Here is a 17,604-nt window from a genome sequence, read left to right on the forward strand (position 1 = left end):
AGGTGCGCAGCCTCCGGGGCCCCCGCCGGCCGACTGGGACGCGAACGCGGACGCTGCCGCCGGCGCACAAACGTTCCAGGCTGCAGAGCACGTCTCAGTAGACGTGGGTGAGCCAGGTCGTAAGGTATGCACTCCGACTGCTGTGTATTTTCTTCCGCTATTGATTTATGTCAGAGAAAATTATATTTTCATGCTGAAGGGGCACTGAGTCCGAATGTCCATCTTGCTTGGAGACTCGTGGAATCCTTAAAATGACAGTAGCTAGTTCAATTCCATTTGTGTGCAAGACATTACATTTTACGAAAGCAGCTGTTTTTCATGGAATATGTCCAGGTTTTCTCCTCAGGATATAAACCAGCGACCTCATACTTCCAACTCAAGACCTATCTATCAACACGTTTTCCCATGTAAGATTTCCATTATGCAGGATTCCGCCTATGGTTGGATCAGTGTATCCAGGACTACAGAAAATAGTGTCTCTTTTAATTAGACTCAAATGGGCTCAAGTCCCATTAGATTTTCATAGATTTCTTTTTCTTTCTTTCTTTTTTTTTTTTTTTTTTTTTTAAGTTACTCCAAAGTTTCTGGGAGAACTTGAATGTATTTTAGCTTTCATCAACTCTATGCCTTCCCAGTCCACAGCTTCTACATTTCCAGAGGTTGATGCATTTTGGGCAGGTGTGCCTTGTTCTTCCCAAATAACTCGACAAAAGCACTTGACCTCAAACAGGCCATCTTTTCAATTTTGGGAATTTCTCTTGGGTATAAGATTAGAAATGTGTCAACTTGTATCAAATATGCCCTTAAGAAGTTACCAAATGCAGTCTTCTCTGCTTTAACACTTGCTGCTTCTCTATGTTCACTAGCTTATTTTAATTATATAGGGGAAGATGAAAAAGATTGAAGTCAAAATGTTTCAAATACATTTCTACTCTAATTTGTCCAAGAAAAGTATTTAAAGTGTGTATTCTATTTGCTGATGTGATCTGAGATTTTGTTAAAGTTATATTATTCTGACATTTGGGCAACATAACATAATTACTTTCAAATATATCCAGTTTAACTGTATGATTAAGGAAGATTCAGAAAGCTCAGTCTTTGTTCTGAATACCATATTAGTCTACATCTGATTTATGATGGAGCTACTGGCAAGAGTCTATGAATTTCTTTGCCTCTGTAACACTACATGTAAAATACCTGATTCCTAAATATTTCTCAGGCTAACTTAGAAACAAAAAGAATGATGTAATGTCTAAATATCTTTAAAGTTTTTTCTTCCTGAAGACGTTATAATGATTCCAACTTCTTAGGGTGTCTAGACAATTCTTTCCAATTGGAATTTTGTGAATTATAACGAGACCTTTTATTGTGGAATGGTTTATTTTGTTTTGTTTTGTTTCATCCTCTAGAATCAGTGGTTACCAGCATTTACATGAGGCATCAGGGGAAAAAAGAAATAATCGGGTTTATATTCCTAAGGTGACCGAAGTATTATGACTACTCAGTTATTTGGATTCGACTCAAGATTAAAGTCTCCATCTGTGAGCTTTATAGCAGAAAAGTACTCTTTCCAAACTTTCCCTCCTGACAGGTAATCACAAACCTCTTAAAGTGTGACCCTTAAAATGCTATTGTTAGAGTTATGATAGCATTCATGGGTCATTCTATACTTGAAAGTATTTACAAAATAATTTATTAGAAAAAAATTATTTAGATTAATGTTGCATAATTGAGTGAGCCACAGGAAAAGATAGTTTCATTACTTTGCTTAGTATTTATTGCCTGAATTGTCTGTGAAGGGATTATTTGTAAAATACACATTCCAATTCTACGTATGTGGCATGTTTCTGTGGGAAAGTTTGTACGCATATAAGTCTGTATACAGTGAAGATACACATGTCAAAAAGACATGAAATGTATGTGGGAATATTATGTTTTTCACCAGCTGTGTGTTCTAGCCATAGGATTTTTTCCTTATATATTTATTTGAATGAAAGTCATAGTCCTTCATCCTGACCCATAAAATGTTAATCCCTTCAAGAACGTCTCAATTTCTTTTGTTAAAGGGACTCTGTATAACAATATCAAGACCTAATCCTTACTTATAACTAACCTTTTCACCTAAAGGTGGATAACCAGACTTGAAATGTTCAATCTGTATGCCTGCACTGATTTAAAATACATGTATAGAATCTTTTGTTTCGGTTTTTCTTTATATCACCCCCCCACCAAATTAGCAATTGGCATTGTAATTTTCAAACTGAGTATATACTGAGCAAGTGATTGAATACTGAATGCAATTTTAAGATTATCCGGAATATTTCCATAGGCAAAAAATGTACTATTTTCAGTGGCATGAGAAAGGATGTAATCATTAACTTCCTTTGAGTACTAGAATCTATTTTTCCTCACACTGGTATCTCTACTTCTCCAAATTCCTTATAACAATGTTTTACAATGTGTTTGTTTACCTGCAAAAATGCAGGTATAATTGCTAGCTATTGACAGTTTTCCTTACTGAAAAATGTCTACATCCCTTGAAATACCACACTTCATCCTTGAAAAATGAAGTAACATCTGCAGGGATCTCAAAAGCCTGGATTTCTGAACCTGCTGAATGCTAATCTGAGAATTCATGTACAAAGTTTGTTGCTGACCACACACTGACTAACTAACAGGGTTAAGGGGACTCCAGAGCAGATCTGCTCAGAAAAAGTCAGAGGGTGGATTTTGCAAGTTTGCTTACTTTAATGGAGTATATGTGTGTATGAAAGTAGCACTAGTTGTCTTTTTGGAAGAACCAGAGCACACAAATTTTCCCAGCAATTGTAATATTCTGACTAAGATACCTTTGATATTTTAACTATAGAAAAGTGCACAGTTATTGCAATTAACTAAATTTCTTAAGTCACAGTTAATCCTACCCTTAAAATACCTCTTAAACTTACAGTCATCTTTCACTTGCCACCACTAACATCAGTTTGAGACACCATCCTCTTACCTGGACTAATGCAACGTTATTCTCAATAAATTCAACTACACTATTCAATACATTGGGCACAGAATAATCAGAGGGATCCTCTTAAAGTATCATCACATTATGCATCTCTTCTGCTTGAGTCCCTACCTGAAAGAGCCAGTATCTCATCAATTCTTTTCATCTTCAGCACACTTAGATCTATAGTTCTTTTCTGTCTTGGGTCTTTAGCAGATGCTATGACTTTGGTCTGGACTTTTGCAATCCTCTCCCACTCCTCTCCACTTGATTAACTTGAATCTTGTATTTCAACTTAAATAGCACTACTTCAGTGATAGCTTCCCTGATATGACAAGCTATAACAGATCCCACTGCTAAATTTTCTCATGATATCCTATTTGTTTGAATATATGGAGTTAAACTCTATATATTCACTTTTGCCATAATTTTTTTTTTTTTACAATCCCTCTCCACAACCAGATCATAAATGTCAATTGGGTAATACCACATGTCTCTGTGTCTTCTTGTACATCCTCTGCATAACAGTGCCTAGTACACTATAGGTATTCAAAAAATATTGATTGAATAAATTGCGAATAAAAAATGATTGAGGGGGCGCCTGCGTGGCTCAGTTGGTTAAGTGTAAACACTTAACCTTCAGCTCAGATCATAATCTCAGGGTCCTGGGATTGAGCCTTACATGGGGCTTCCCGCTCAGCAGGGAGTCTGCTATTCCCTCTCCCTTTGTCTCCAACCATTCTCTCTCTCTCACATAAATAAAATCTTTAAGAAAAAGTATTTGGTAAAATTCTTTTGCTAACTGTTCTTTCATTGATCATTGCATATTACTATGATGCCCTGAATTATGTTTGTTTCTTTAGAATTTTTAACACCATGTTTTCTATAGAATGTAATTATTCTACAAGATGACAGCAAAGAAGGAAACTGTGCATGTTGGTTTTTGTAGATGACAATTCCAAAACTTGTAAAATAGGTCACAGTTCAGTCCTAAATTGAAGAAAATTTTACGGACTAATTTTTAAAGCTGGCCTCTGTAAGAGTTTGTAATTTCATAAACAAGCCTCATTTGACTTGCTGGATCTGGTTAGCAATGACTTTTTGCATCATCATTAACTCAAAATATTTTTGACTTTTTTTCAGTCCCCCTGCCCCCCAAAACAAAACCAGACTGTATATTTTGCCCAATTTCTCCTCTTTACAAAAACTCTTTAGAAAAATCTGCCACTGAGCATAGTGAATAGCCACTTCAAATTGTTTACCAAGGTCTTAAAGGTACAATATTCACAAAATTCTAATTGATATTTTAGTGCTTTATACAGTTACGGTGACATTGAAGGTTTGTTTCTACACCCACAGAAATACCCAGTGTATCTAAGATTGCTAAACCTTCCAAAAGCAGCAAATTAAAATAAACACCTCTTTCACACTACCTTTTTTTATTTTACAATAATTTAAAAGAAATAAAGTGGTTTTCTTTCTTTCTTTTTTATTTTTTTTTAATTTATTTATTTATGATAGTCAGAGAGAGAGAGAGAGAGAGGCAGAGACACAGGCAGAGGGAGAAGCAGGCTCCATGCACCGGGAGCCCGACGTGGGATTCGATCCCGGGTCTCCAGGATCACACCCTGGGCCAAAGGCAGGCACCAAACCGCTGCGCCACCCAGGGATCCCTCTTTTTTTTTGGAAGCACTCATCTTTATAAATGTATTTTCCTTAGGAAAAATCCTACTAAATAGTAAAACATTTTATATGAACAACTCCTACATAAAGCTCTATCAGTCTAACCTTGCTGTATTTCCAAGAGCGCTGACATAGTAATTGTAGGAGAAATAAAATTAGAATACCACCTCTTCGCACCAGTTAGAGAAAAGCATTCAACATTAAGGCAATTTGCAGTTTTAGGAGTGTGTTACTTAGTGATACTATAATTCAGCCACAGAATAAACTGTCAAAAAATATGGCTAGGCTTTTTTAGCTTTGATGCAATCTAAGCATTAATGGTTCTAGTAATTTGAGGATTGAAAATACCCTAATTTATTAGCCACTAGCTTCAGTGGTGTGGACAATTGGTGAGGACAAGCTGGGTATGGGCAATTGTGTTCTAATGGGCTTAATGTGAGTTTCATATTTTGGACATTTTGCTGTTAGAAAGCCAGAAAAGAAACACTGAAACCAAGAATACAAAAGTCCCACAATAGGAAGCATAAATTTTCACACTAGAAGGAATAAACACAGGCATAAGGATCATAAGTTGATTCTCAAAATATGATGATTTATGATCCATATTTATTTCTGAAATAATTTGTGGTTTTTTAAACCATAAAAGATAGTCATGAGATCTTAATAAAATTTAAGATATTGTCCCCTTTTAGTAAAAGTAGACTCTTGAGGAGTAAAGCGATTCCATGTTTATGATCACTAACAAAATTGCACCAAATATTGGTATTGAATACTATAGACCATTTTGTGGAGTAAAAGAAAAACTGAATATTTATTTAGTTCTGTCCTAAGCCAGGTGCCCTTCACATTTTTTTTAAGATTTTATTTATTTATTCATGAGAGACACAGAGAGAGAGAGAGGCAGAGACACAGGCAGAGGGAGAAGCAGACTCCATTGCAGGGAGCCCGACGTGGGTCTCGATCTCGGGTCTCCAAGATCACACCCTCGGCTGAAGGCGGTGCTAAACCACTGAGCCATCCAAGCTACCCCCTTCACATCTTTTATATACATTATCCTTATAATAACTTTATGAAGTAAGTAATTTATTTTTTTTTTCAAGATTTTATTTATTCAGTCCTAAGAGACACAGAGAGAGGAGGTAGAGACACAGGCAGAGGGAGAAGCAGGCTCCCTGTGGAGAGCCCGATGTGGGACTCGCTCCTGGGACCCCAGGGTCATGACCTGAGCTTAGGGCAGATGCTCAACCACTGAGCCACCCACGTGCCCCTAAAAAGGTTTCCTAATAAAAGCAGTGCTAATTAAGACATAAACAGATGTGTTCCATCCAGAGAATGTAGTCTCTTCATTCTATGATACTCAAGGAGTTTTTGTCCAAGAAAACACTTCTCTTTGTGACTCAGACAACTAACCCTTTCTCTTTCTCTCTCTCTTCTCTCTCTCTCTCTCTTTTTTAGGTTTTAATTTATTTATTCATGAGAAACACAGGCAGAGGGAGAAGCAGGCTCTCTGTGGAGAGCCTGATGTGGGACTCGATCCCGAGACCCCTGGGTCATGACCTGAGCCGAAGGCAGATGCTCAACCACTGAGCCACTAGGTGTCCCAGTGGAGGTATTTCAATTTACAGGTGAGAAGACTGCTGTTCAAAGAGGTTAAGAAACACAGGTTAAGTCCTCAGAGCTAGCTGAGTGTCAAAGCTATCTGAACTTGAAGTTACCACAGGCCCTGTTCTCCTTGCTCCAACAAAATTATTCACCAGAATTAAGACAAAAGTTGTTCTTTGGCATGAGCAGAAGAGAATGCTTTTTATTGAAATACTTTTTGATCAATTCAGAGGTTAAAATGGGAGTGCACAATCTTTACACTACAAATGCCACCTATACCACAAATCACCCCGAGTACACCCACGGGACACCAGGAGTTTTGGCTCCGCTACCTTAGGAAAACCAACGTTAGAAGGTTTTTACTCTGCTAAACTATAAAAATCGTTGGCAAGTCCATGAAATCGGTGGTTTGAAGTCTGTATGAAATGATTTCTTTCTATACTGTATTTTTTTTTTCTGCTTTGGAGATCGTAGAAACACCTTAGTTTATGGAGAGAACTGCTGGAGCTCTATGGTCTGACTTTAGAACTGGTACAGAGCAAGTGCAGGACAAGTGTGCTCATTCATAAGTGAAATACTTTTGCATATTGACTTTACTTCAAATCAAAAGCAAAGAGATATTTAAAGTGTTGACAAACCAATGTCAGCGGAGAAAATATGAATATATTCACTTTCTTAAATATCCTGGAAGAATTAATATTTAAATTCACTTGATGCTGTAAATTTGCCAGCACACTGATACAGCATATCATTAAAAATAGCAACAATACATTCAAAAACTGCTTGGCTCTATACTAATTTTAATCCTGACCCTAATTCCCATCCTGAGAGTCTAGCCAGCTTAAGTATACAGTATTTAATATAAGATTTTATTGGATTTACTTGGAATAAAATGTTTATATTTTGAGTTTCATGTTACTGAAAGTGCAAGATTATTCATCTTCATGTCATTCCTACCAAAAATACTGTAATATTTTAATGATATTTCTAAGTATGAGGCAGAAGCACCTGTGTGCATAAAGTTTGCTCTGAAATGTCATTTATTTAGTCCATTTTTCTCTAATAAAAAGAGTCACTATAGAAAAAGTTACATGCTGTTATTATCGGTAACTAGTAGAGTCAATCCCATATGTACAGGCCAGTAGGATTTTACAAGGGTCAATGTGGAGAGGGAAATAAAGCAGAGAGCCCAGCTAGAGCCAAACATGAGATCCAGACGTGGCTCAGTTTCAGGAACTGGGGACCTCATTTGTTTTGGAACCTGGGAAAAGGGAGACAGGAGAGAAATTTCATAACAAATTTCAGGGATAAAACTTGGGAGATGCTTCTAAAGTATAGCAAGATGTCATTCAATTTGCCTTTTGGCCCCTATGCCTCTGGACTGGCTTTGTTGTGTTTTAAAGAGAAGTTTAAGGAAACACTGAGAACTGTATTTCATTTAAAGCACTTTTCAAATTACAGATAGAAGCTTTACTCCTTTCATAGCAGAAGTGGGAGAGGATCATTACTTTCAACTTACAAACAACCAAGACGCACTTCAAGATCTTAGAGGTAATTCCTTGCTGAAGAATTCCAGAAAAGGCTTCACTTCTTGGTGGCTTAGTGAAGCTGTGTCTGTGTCACCTAGCACTGCAAGGCCCCAGGGGAATAGAGAGAATGGAGGTTCACAGCTAATAGCATTATTTGGTTGATCCTGATGCTAGCTGAATTAGATTTTTTTAAAAGATTGATTGATTGATTGATTGATTGATTCATAAGAGACACAGAGGCAGACACAGGCAGACGGAGAAGCAGGCTCCATGCAGGGATCCTGAAGTGGGACTCGGTCCTGGGATTCCAGGGTCACACCCTGAGCCAAAGGCAGGCGCTCAACCACTGAGCCACCCAGGCGTCCTTGAATTAGATTTGTTACTGAAAATGCAATGAGACGGTCTCTGGGAACCCCCATAAATACTTGGGAAGAGAGCTGCTACATGGAGGCTGGGATCTTGGGTGAGGAGTTGTACAGCAAAGTCAAGAAAATACAAGTGATTAATTAATACAGTTGCTGGTGAGTCCTTCTGAAACTCAAGTTCAAATGCAAAGACCATTAAAATCTATTTTCCAGATAATCAAGAATGAATATTAGTGATAATGTAACTTGTCAAAAACCACAATGTTGGAGTGGCATTTTAATTCTAAATTATTAATCCTAAAATTGAACTTTTTCCATGAATCAGATGCTTTGTACAAAATTATGTTTATCCTATAAATTATAAATTATCTTTATCCTATACATTATACTTCGAGGAACAAACTTAAAATTTGAAGTTATATATATGTGTGTTTTCTATGTTATTTATATTTAATATATGTATTTATGATATATATACACACATATATACATATCTTAAAGCTCAATTAAAGAAGCAATACAGTGAGTAGTGAGAACAAATATATACCAAAGTCAAAAAATGTAACTGCTTTTATTCTATAAAAGTGAATATTTTTGGTTTTGGTTTTGCCTTTGATTTTCAGAAACAGTAAAGTTAAAGTGTTGAACAGTGGTGACATGAAATTCAGTTTAAATAATATTGAATATTCTACTATCAAAGATGCATAGAAATACTTTGAACAAAATATTTTCATAAAATGAGATCAGAAAGCATCATCCCTCAATTAATATATTATTTTAGATGTAATTTTAAATAAGTAAAGCAATTAATTAAATTAGTAATATAAAGAGATATTTTTCTACACCCTAAATTTTATGAATTCATGTTGGCCAATGTTTGGGAGATATCTTACTTATAAATTATCAAACACTTTCCAAATGAATCATCTTTTCCAATGGCCCATATTTATGATTTTAAGGAAATAACATTTATATAGGAAAATGGCAATTAATTTCATATACTATACTATTTTAATAGGGATATTAAAGGATAAAACCAAAGGTAAACACTTGTAAAAAGATACTTGAATGAAGTTTGGGAACCATTTCTTGTAATCTTGCTTATATCCTAATTCATTGATAAATTCATTGCCACAATTTATTCTGAATTGCTACTAAAATAGGTTTTTGCAATGAATTTCCTAGAATAAATCTGATATTTTTATCTCCAAAACCTCTTATGCACTGATGAAAATTATGATTGTATTTCAATAATACTCTGTGGCTAAATAAACATTTCTCTCTTATGTTTGGGCTTCTAGCTATACCTAAGAAAGGGTACTCTTGCTTATTTGCTAATGACAATACCTGATAACTACAACCACTTCACATAATGTCATTTTTAAATATTTGACCACATACTCTTATATTAGCACAGTCCTAGTAATAACCCTATGAGGTAGAATCTATTATTCCTAATTTACGGTGAGAAAATTTATTTAAAGACCTGTGTGTGGGGCAGCCTGCGTGGCTCAGCAGTTTAGTGCCTGCCTTTGGCCCAGGGCATGGCCCTGGAGTCCCAGGATTGAGTCCCACGTCGGGCTCCCTGCATGGAGGCTGCTTCTCCCTCTGCCTGTGTCTCTGCCTCTCTCTCTCTCCCTCTTTATGTCTCTCATGAATAAAAACATAAAATCTTAAAAAAAAAAAAAATCAGAAAAAAACTCAAAAACCAACCATTTCAGTAATGACTACAATGTTTTAAAGCCAGAAATGAAATAGAGAAGTGGGCCATAGGCTAAAACAATAATTGCTATAAATTATTAGAAAAAATAGGTGACAGGTCCAGTTGTTTTTGTTTGAGATATTTACTATTTTAATTCCCATAGATGATAACAACCATATCTCACTCAGTAAATGAGGTATTACCTAATACAAATAAAGGCTCCATGGTTAAAAATCAAGGATAATTCATACATAACTGGAAAAAAAGTTCTGGAATTCCGTGTTCCAGGCTGATATTTAATTAGAAACCACTGCTTCTGAAAAAAGAGAATGAAAAATAAAGAGGTAGTAAGCCAAAATTATGTGTCTCCTGGATTGTTTTTCCTTATAGTCAAAAAATTTTTGCAAAAATTCAAACTAAATTAACGTGCATAGCTCCTCTCTTTTTTTACTAATTTAGCGTGTGGTGTTTTTACAAACTCACTTGTTCTGTTTGCAGCTCATGTGCACAGAGATCTATGCTTTAACTTCTAATGTTTGAAACAGTAAAGCTTCCGTGACGTTGGTTGCTTTCGTTAATAAGATAACCAACAATATTACAAATACACAAAGAAGTATGAAGAAGAACGAAGAGACTTTCTACAAATTTATCTGGTAGAAAAAATAAATGTATGCTTCCAATAAGGGTATCACATTTTTCTAAACCTAGAGAGAAGTGAATAATGGCTAATTATGGAAATTATGTACTTTATTAAGTCAATTTATACCATTTCATAAATAACTTAGAAGATTAGTAGAATAGGATCTTATTTCAGAATTCGATGGGAACCAGTTGGGATACTGTCATAATACCTACTATTTCACAACATGTAAGAGTCTTTTCCGCCATTTGAGTTATCTTTTAACGTATAGTTTTACAATTATCTTCATTATCTAAATTTATCAGAGAATGACTTAAACTTATTTGCTACTTGGCTGTAATATATTAACTGTTTTCTTGAGGGTTCAAGCTTGTATTGAACTATATACCACTACAGCAATGATCTCAAACTTGACAAGCTTTCAAAAATGTTGAAGCTAATATAATTGATGCTACATTAAAGTCAGGTGTCCCTATTTCATTGTTTCTCAGTCTCAGCAGATGATTTTAATGTATACTCAGTGGTGAAAATTCTACATTATCCCCCAAAACATTAAATATTGTGATGAAAATAATATTATTGCAAATTGTAACTAACATTGGCTATTATATAAAAACACTTCTCAGTATAGAGAAGAAATTAGGAGCATTAAGTTTCTCCGTTACTTACATTACCTGTGAAAACAATGGAGCAATGTAAAATGGTCAAAAAACTGTGGATGCAAGCCCTGTCTCTGCCACAAGTCTTCAAGAGTGAAAACAATGAATTATCTAAGGATTCAATTTTATAATTAATAAAATCAATAAGTTGGCTTACCGGATATGTAGTATCACTGGCTTACCATGCTAAAATTTGGGCATTATACATAATCATTATAATTTATGTATCTATATAAATGTTCTTTACTATAAACCTTGTTTACTGAACAAAATGTGATTTTTAAATTAATTTTAATGAGTTTACTGCTTTTTAAATAGGAATCATTATAATTTTAGTCTTTAGATATCGGAACTCATACTCGTAAAAAGATTCAAAAAGAGATTAAATATTTTTTTTCGGAATTTTCTTCTTTCCTCTAAAAACCAAAATTCCATCTTTTTGCTGTTAGGTCACAATGAATAGCCTACAATCAATCAATCACAGAAAAAAATGACACTTTCTTGGGAAGTAACATTAAATAATGTGATCACAGAGTGCAATGTTCTTATTAATGCACATAATAAAGATGAAATCAATTTTAAAAATGAGATGCTATTTGTTAAAACTGACCACAACTGATAACAATTCCTTTGTATGAATCTTTAAGGTTTTTTAGTAGAGAAGATATCACTTGTACTATTAAATGACTTCATATTTAACAGATACTAAGACCTAAAGCTGTTTATCTTCCAGGCTCCTTTTATTTAAAAATGAAGTGCCTTCCACTAAGAGAGTTCTAGCAAGAAATGAAAAAAAATGTTTTAAAAAGAAAAATGAAAAGAAGGAGAATGACAAATGTAAGTGTCACCAACCACACTGCAATTTCAGTCTTCAAGTTGAAAAGATAAATGAGACATCAGGGGCAAACAGCTTTGTTAGCACAGCCTTGACATAAGTTATGGAAGGCGAACACATCTTGGTACTCCAAGTTACAACAACTCACTCGCTTGTGATAAAGCATTTTTATATATGTATTGCTTTACATCTTGCCCATATTCCTAATTATAAAATCTTATTTCATTTTAAAAATGTAAGTGACTTTTTGTTATTTAAAGAAGTACACAAAATCAAAGGCTAGACACAGTGCAACTACTGCAGTTTCTTCAGGTGCTAAACATTGCTGTGAATTTTTAAATTTTTAAATAGAGTTTTGCTATGATGTTTTTCATGCTAATAAGGCCGTACAACAGCAAACATTGTGACAATTATGGTTTGTTAAAAAAATGCCATTACAGTTTATTCCATTTGCTGTATTTATATTTGTGACAATCATGAGATAGATTTGATATGCATGCAAAAACTTTATATAGAGTTTTCAAATGGAATAGAGAAACTGAAAATTATTCTAGGATTTTGTGAATATTGTGATAGACTTGCCTTTAGAGAAATACATATATATGTAAAATCTCTGATAATATTTTCAGACTTCCTTGCATTTAAAAATTATTTATCAAATCTCCTTGGATGCGTACAATTGATTCTCATGAAAAGCTCTTGCTGCATAAAGAGATTTCCAAGCTGAAAACAGACAGTGTGTGGCTTAATGTTTGCCAAGTGTTGCCATCTTAAAATCTTGACTGTTGAAACAATAACATTTTGGCTGCTTTTATAACACTCATTTAATGTTTACAGTTTAGTAAATGTGCATTTTTATAAACAGAGGGCTTACCTAATTAAACTGGACCAGTGTAAGAACTAGGTCAATGTATTGTGAACAAAATAATCCCAATATGGTTGGGTTACAGAACAGCTCAATTTTACTCATTGAGTTCTATCGATTTTTGGCAGAGAGGAAAGAAAGAAAGAACAGATGGTAGAAGAAAGAAATTGAGCTGCTGGGTGATGGAATACACTATCACACTGAATTATAAAGAATGGTGCTCCAGTCTCCTGAATAGTTATTTCAATCAGGGTACAAAATCAACACATATCACTTATTCTGAAACAACACAAATTTTTCAACAAAAATGAGCATAAAGTTCAGTTTCAAGTTGTGACCATCCAGTGTTAAAATTTGACGTCACATGAAGGGGAAAGGTTGCTCTCTGTTGTTAGCTTAATGAAACATAAATTGTATTTCCTCATTTGGGTTGGAAAATGGAAAGAGACTTACACTTCCTCAAGGACAGTTTCAGTGTTCAGATCTAAGGGATTTATACTACCTGAAAATAAGAGAAGTTTTTAAAAATATATGTAAACAGAATGTAAACATGTAAATTAACACCTTTGCTGACAAAGATTAGAGAGTGTTCGACATTCAAAGAGACAAAATCAGTAGAACAATTCATTCTTTTCAGAATAATAACAGTAAATTATCAATTTATCATAATATGGCAAATTAATTTTTTTTAATTTTATTTATTTATTCGTGAGAGACACAGGGAGAGAGAGAGGCAGAGACACAGACAGAGGGAAAAGCAGGCCCCATGCAGGGAGCCTGACATGGGACTCGATCCCGGTTCTCCAGGATCATGCCCTGGGCTGAAGGCAGCGCCAAACCACTGAGCCACCTGGGCTGCTTGGCAAATTAATTTCATGTTGATATCGGCATCCCTTTCAACTTATTTTTATTGCTTTATAATGTAAATCTACATAAATAGCATAGTGACCAGCTATGTAGTAGTTATATGTAAGATTTGTAAAAAAAAAAATAAAATGGAACAAAAAATAAAATCATTAAGAAAAGAGAAGTCTTACACTTTAAATGAACAATATAAGAAAAAAGTGTCCTATTAAGAGATGACCAAATTATCTTAATGCTAAATACCTTAATTTTTTTTTACTAAACATTATATTTATTCTGCTTACATGGAACATAATTATTTTGACTTTTCTGCATTTGCTGTACCATGAGGATAACAATGTAAGCCGTATTAAGTTGCTACAGTCAAAAAGAGAAAGAGCAGCTGTTAACTTCTAAGTTGAGTCAAAATGGAAGAAAGCTAAGTGATCAAAAGCAAGATTTCACTATACTTTCTCAAATCTCAAATACACTCTTTTTAAGTTTGTATCAGAATTTGTCTATATTTTGTGAGTCAACCAATCAATATATTCATTTTGTGTATCTCTACAATCATTGGGGTCGATTTGATTTTTGACCTCTAAAATGCCAAAAAGAAATTACTTGGTCATTTCCAAGTCTCATTGAGTTCACTGATCAACCTTTTTCTGTCAAGGGTCATAGAGTAAATATCTTTGGCACTGTAGACCAAGAGGCAACATTGAAGGTTTTGTGTGGGTACTTCTAGAGCAAGAGAGAACAACAAATTTACACTTTTTTTTTTTTTTTTTTACTGACAAAACTCAAAACTTGATTTATGGAATTGAAGTTTGAACCTCATATAGTTTTTACATTACAAATATTATTCTTGTTTTGATTTTGTTTTCAATCTTTTAAATATACAAAATGCTTCCTCGCTTGCAAGCTATAAAGACAGGCAGCAGGCTGTTTATCCCACAGGCCATAATTTCCTAACCTCTGATTCAATCTATTGTACTATTTTTGTTTTAGGAAGTATCCAATTTATAGGTAGAAATATAAGTTGATGTACCTGAGAAAGTGTAAGTCTCTTAACCTGTGATATGCATTTCTGATGTATATACTTGAAAGACTTTGAGAAGAACATTAATTTAATGAGTAGATTCTTTTTTTTAAGAAGAGCTAATTTATTTATTCATGAGAGACACAGAGAGAGAGGCAGAGACACAGGCAGAGGGAGAAGCAGGTTCCATGAAAGGAGCCTGATGTGGACTCGATCCCAGGACTCCAGGATCATGCCCTAGACACTCAACTGCTGAGCCACCCAGGTGCCTCTAATGACTAGATTCTGAATTCTTTTGGACCCTATCACAAAGTAAAGGATAGGTTTTTGTTTTTTTCCAACACTTTATGGCCATAGCTCAGGCAAAATATAGTGACAAGCAATTATTCTTCGAAGCAGAAGTACAGTTATTAGTTAACATCTTAGTTATTATCCACACCCTGAGTTTCTCTGTTTAAGGTATTTGGACTGTCCTATCATCTTTTAAGATACCATTACTAATTACAAAACAACAACAACAGTAAAAACAGTGACTTCCTTTAAACCAACTATTTAAGGACATTTATAAAAAATGCTATGTGTTTATTTTTTTAATTTATTTGAAAGATTGGATCAGGGATGCCTGGGTGGCTCAACGGTTCAGTGTCTGCCTTTGACTCAGGTCATGACCCCGGGGTCCTGGGATTGAGTCCCACATCGGGCTCATGAATAAATAAATAAATAAATAAATAAATAATCTTTAAAAAAAGGAAGAAGGCAAGAAAGAAAGCTAGGATAAATATATCTAATGTAATGGAGAAACCCAGCATGACAGATTCTCTACTAAGCTGTGTAAATGATGGTGCCATATACCGAATGGTAGAGGACAAGAGAAAGAGTCTGAGAGGAGGACATGATGAACTCAAGTTGACAGGAATTCAAGCTACATATCAACTGAAGTTGATACACCCAATGGGAGAGACCCAGCCTGCAAAGCAGTACATGTATTTAAGATCCACAAGTAGAATATGAAACATAACTCAAATCCTAAGGTCAGAAATATGATATAGTGCATAACTGGTTCCTTTACTGATTATTTATAAGTTTGCGACAGTCAAGGCACGTATAATTAAGTATTCCAATTGTTCTTCTGGGCACCTCTCAAAACATTTTTTAAGTAAAAGAGCTGAATTAAAAAGTAAAATATAACCTGTGACGTTCATAGTTGCCAAATTGTTCTTATCCCTAAACAAAAGAACTCATCACTTACTGTAAAACTAGAGAAGCTACATTATCTAAACATAGTTTTTCTCTTTCTTCTTGAAAGACTGATGAGCCTCTTAACATTTCCTAAAGACTGCTCATTTCATTTATGCTGAGAAGTAATGCCTCCAATAAAGCATCTGCCATAGAATATGACAATCCACTCTAGTCTCTGATTTCATTCATTTGTCAAAAAGTTTGCCAGAACTTGGGAACATTTATGTGAACCAGGTCCAATTTGCCAGCGATGTTGGGGCAGTATTTGGATGTTAGGAAGGGATTTATGGTTTAGAGAGTAAATCCTGTGGAACACAGAGGTTTTGCATTATTTCAGCCTCAACCATCCATATTACAGAAGTTTCACTTGAGTGTTGCATAAAATTTTCTTAAAGTCTATAATAATGGTTTGTATGCTAAAACATCTTAAGTATTAAAAGTCTAAAACAGTTTGCTTTTGTAAAAATTACTTTTTATATATAACGTTTTTTTATTTCAGTAAACTTAATTATGTAATAGCATATGATTAGCTATACATTCCTGGAAAACTACATATAATGACTCAATTCAAAAACCAGTGAAAGATTTTATGGAAAATCATGTCATTGTCTAAGTAAAGATATAGAATAAATAAAGATCTAAAATTAGAATCTTATAGTCCTAATTGTTGTTGTTGTTGTTGTTGTTGTTTTTGTTGTTGTTGTTCTTCTTCTTCTTCTTCTTCTTCTTCTTCTTCTTCTTCTTCTTCTTCTTCTTCTTCTTCTTCTTCTTCTTCTTCCTCCTCCTCCTCCTCCTCCTCCTCCTCCTCCTCCTCCTCCTCCTCCTCCTCCTCCTCCTCCTCCTCCTCCTCCTTCTTCTTCTTCTTTCTTCTTCTTCTTTCTTCTTTCTTCTTTCTTCTTCTTCTTTTTAATGTAGCCATATGCTTAGAAAAAAAAAAAATCCTAAAGACTCAATCCCGGATCCCGGGATCACGCCATGAGCCAAAGGCAGATGATCAACCGCTAAGCCACCCAGCTGTCCCAAGAACTCTTTGATTTTGTAATTAATTTTTTAAGTCAATTTTTCTCTGTAATGAGTATATACAATTGCACAGTTGTGGCTTTTAAACAGTGATTTCTTCCAATTTCTTGGACTCCAATCTTTTTCAAAGGAGAGCAGTGATTAAAAGTGATGACTTCACTTACGTGAAGGATCTAAAATAGACAAATTTTTAGAATCAGAGAGTGGAATGGAAGTTACTAGGGGTGGGGTGAGGATTGGGAGGTTAGTAATCATCAAGTATATAGTTTCAGTTAAGCAAGATGAGTAAGCTGTAGACATCTAGTGTACAACATTATATCTATAGTCAATAGTGGTGTATTGTACTTTTAAAAGTTTATTGATGATAGATTTCATGTTAAGTATTCTTCATAACAATTAAAAATAATTCTAAAACTTCTTTTTTCTTCCAACTTGTCGGACTTGTTCTACTTTGGGCTTTGGCTTCTTTATCCATAAAAGGATGGGAAATGTCTACCACCTAGAGTGGTTGTCATGATTACATGAGGCAGTTTACACAAAAATCTTAGCACTATTTCTGGCTAATAATAAATATTCATTAAATGTGAT

General features: G+C 34.6%; 1 protein-coding gene and 1 long non-coding RNA gene across 11 annotated transcripts in view; one reads left to right on the forward strand and one right to left on the reverse strand.

The window, feature by feature from the left end:
- SEMA3A (semaphorin 3A) overlaps positions 1-17,604 on the reverse strand; it is a 454,892-nt gene that overhangs the window by 161,665 nt on the left and 275,623 nt on the right. The gene's annotated exons all lie outside the window — the stretch shown is intronic.
- On the forward strand, positions 131-16,665 carry LOC111090916. Of its 6 annotated transcripts, XR_005373253.1 has the most exons (6): positions 131-1,591; positions 6,134-6,303; positions 7,742-7,831; positions 10,375-10,544; positions 11,909-12,012; positions 13,004-16,665. It is a non-coding gene; the product is annotated as an uncharacterized LOC111090916 (long non-coding RNA). The 6 variants fall into 6 exon arrangements; XR_005373249.1 differs by having other exon boundaries at positions 10,375-12,012; XR_005373250.1 differs by having other exon boundaries at positions 11,909-16,665.

The sequence above is a fragment of the Canis lupus genome, chromosome 18, assembly GCF_011100685.1.
Source record: "Canis lupus familiaris isolate Mischka breed German Shepherd chromosome 18, alternate assembly UU_Cfam_GSD_1.0, whole genome shotgun sequence".
Classification (NCBI taxonomy): domain Eukaryota; kingdom Metazoa; phylum Chordata; class Mammalia; order Carnivora; family Canidae; genus Canis; species Canis lupus.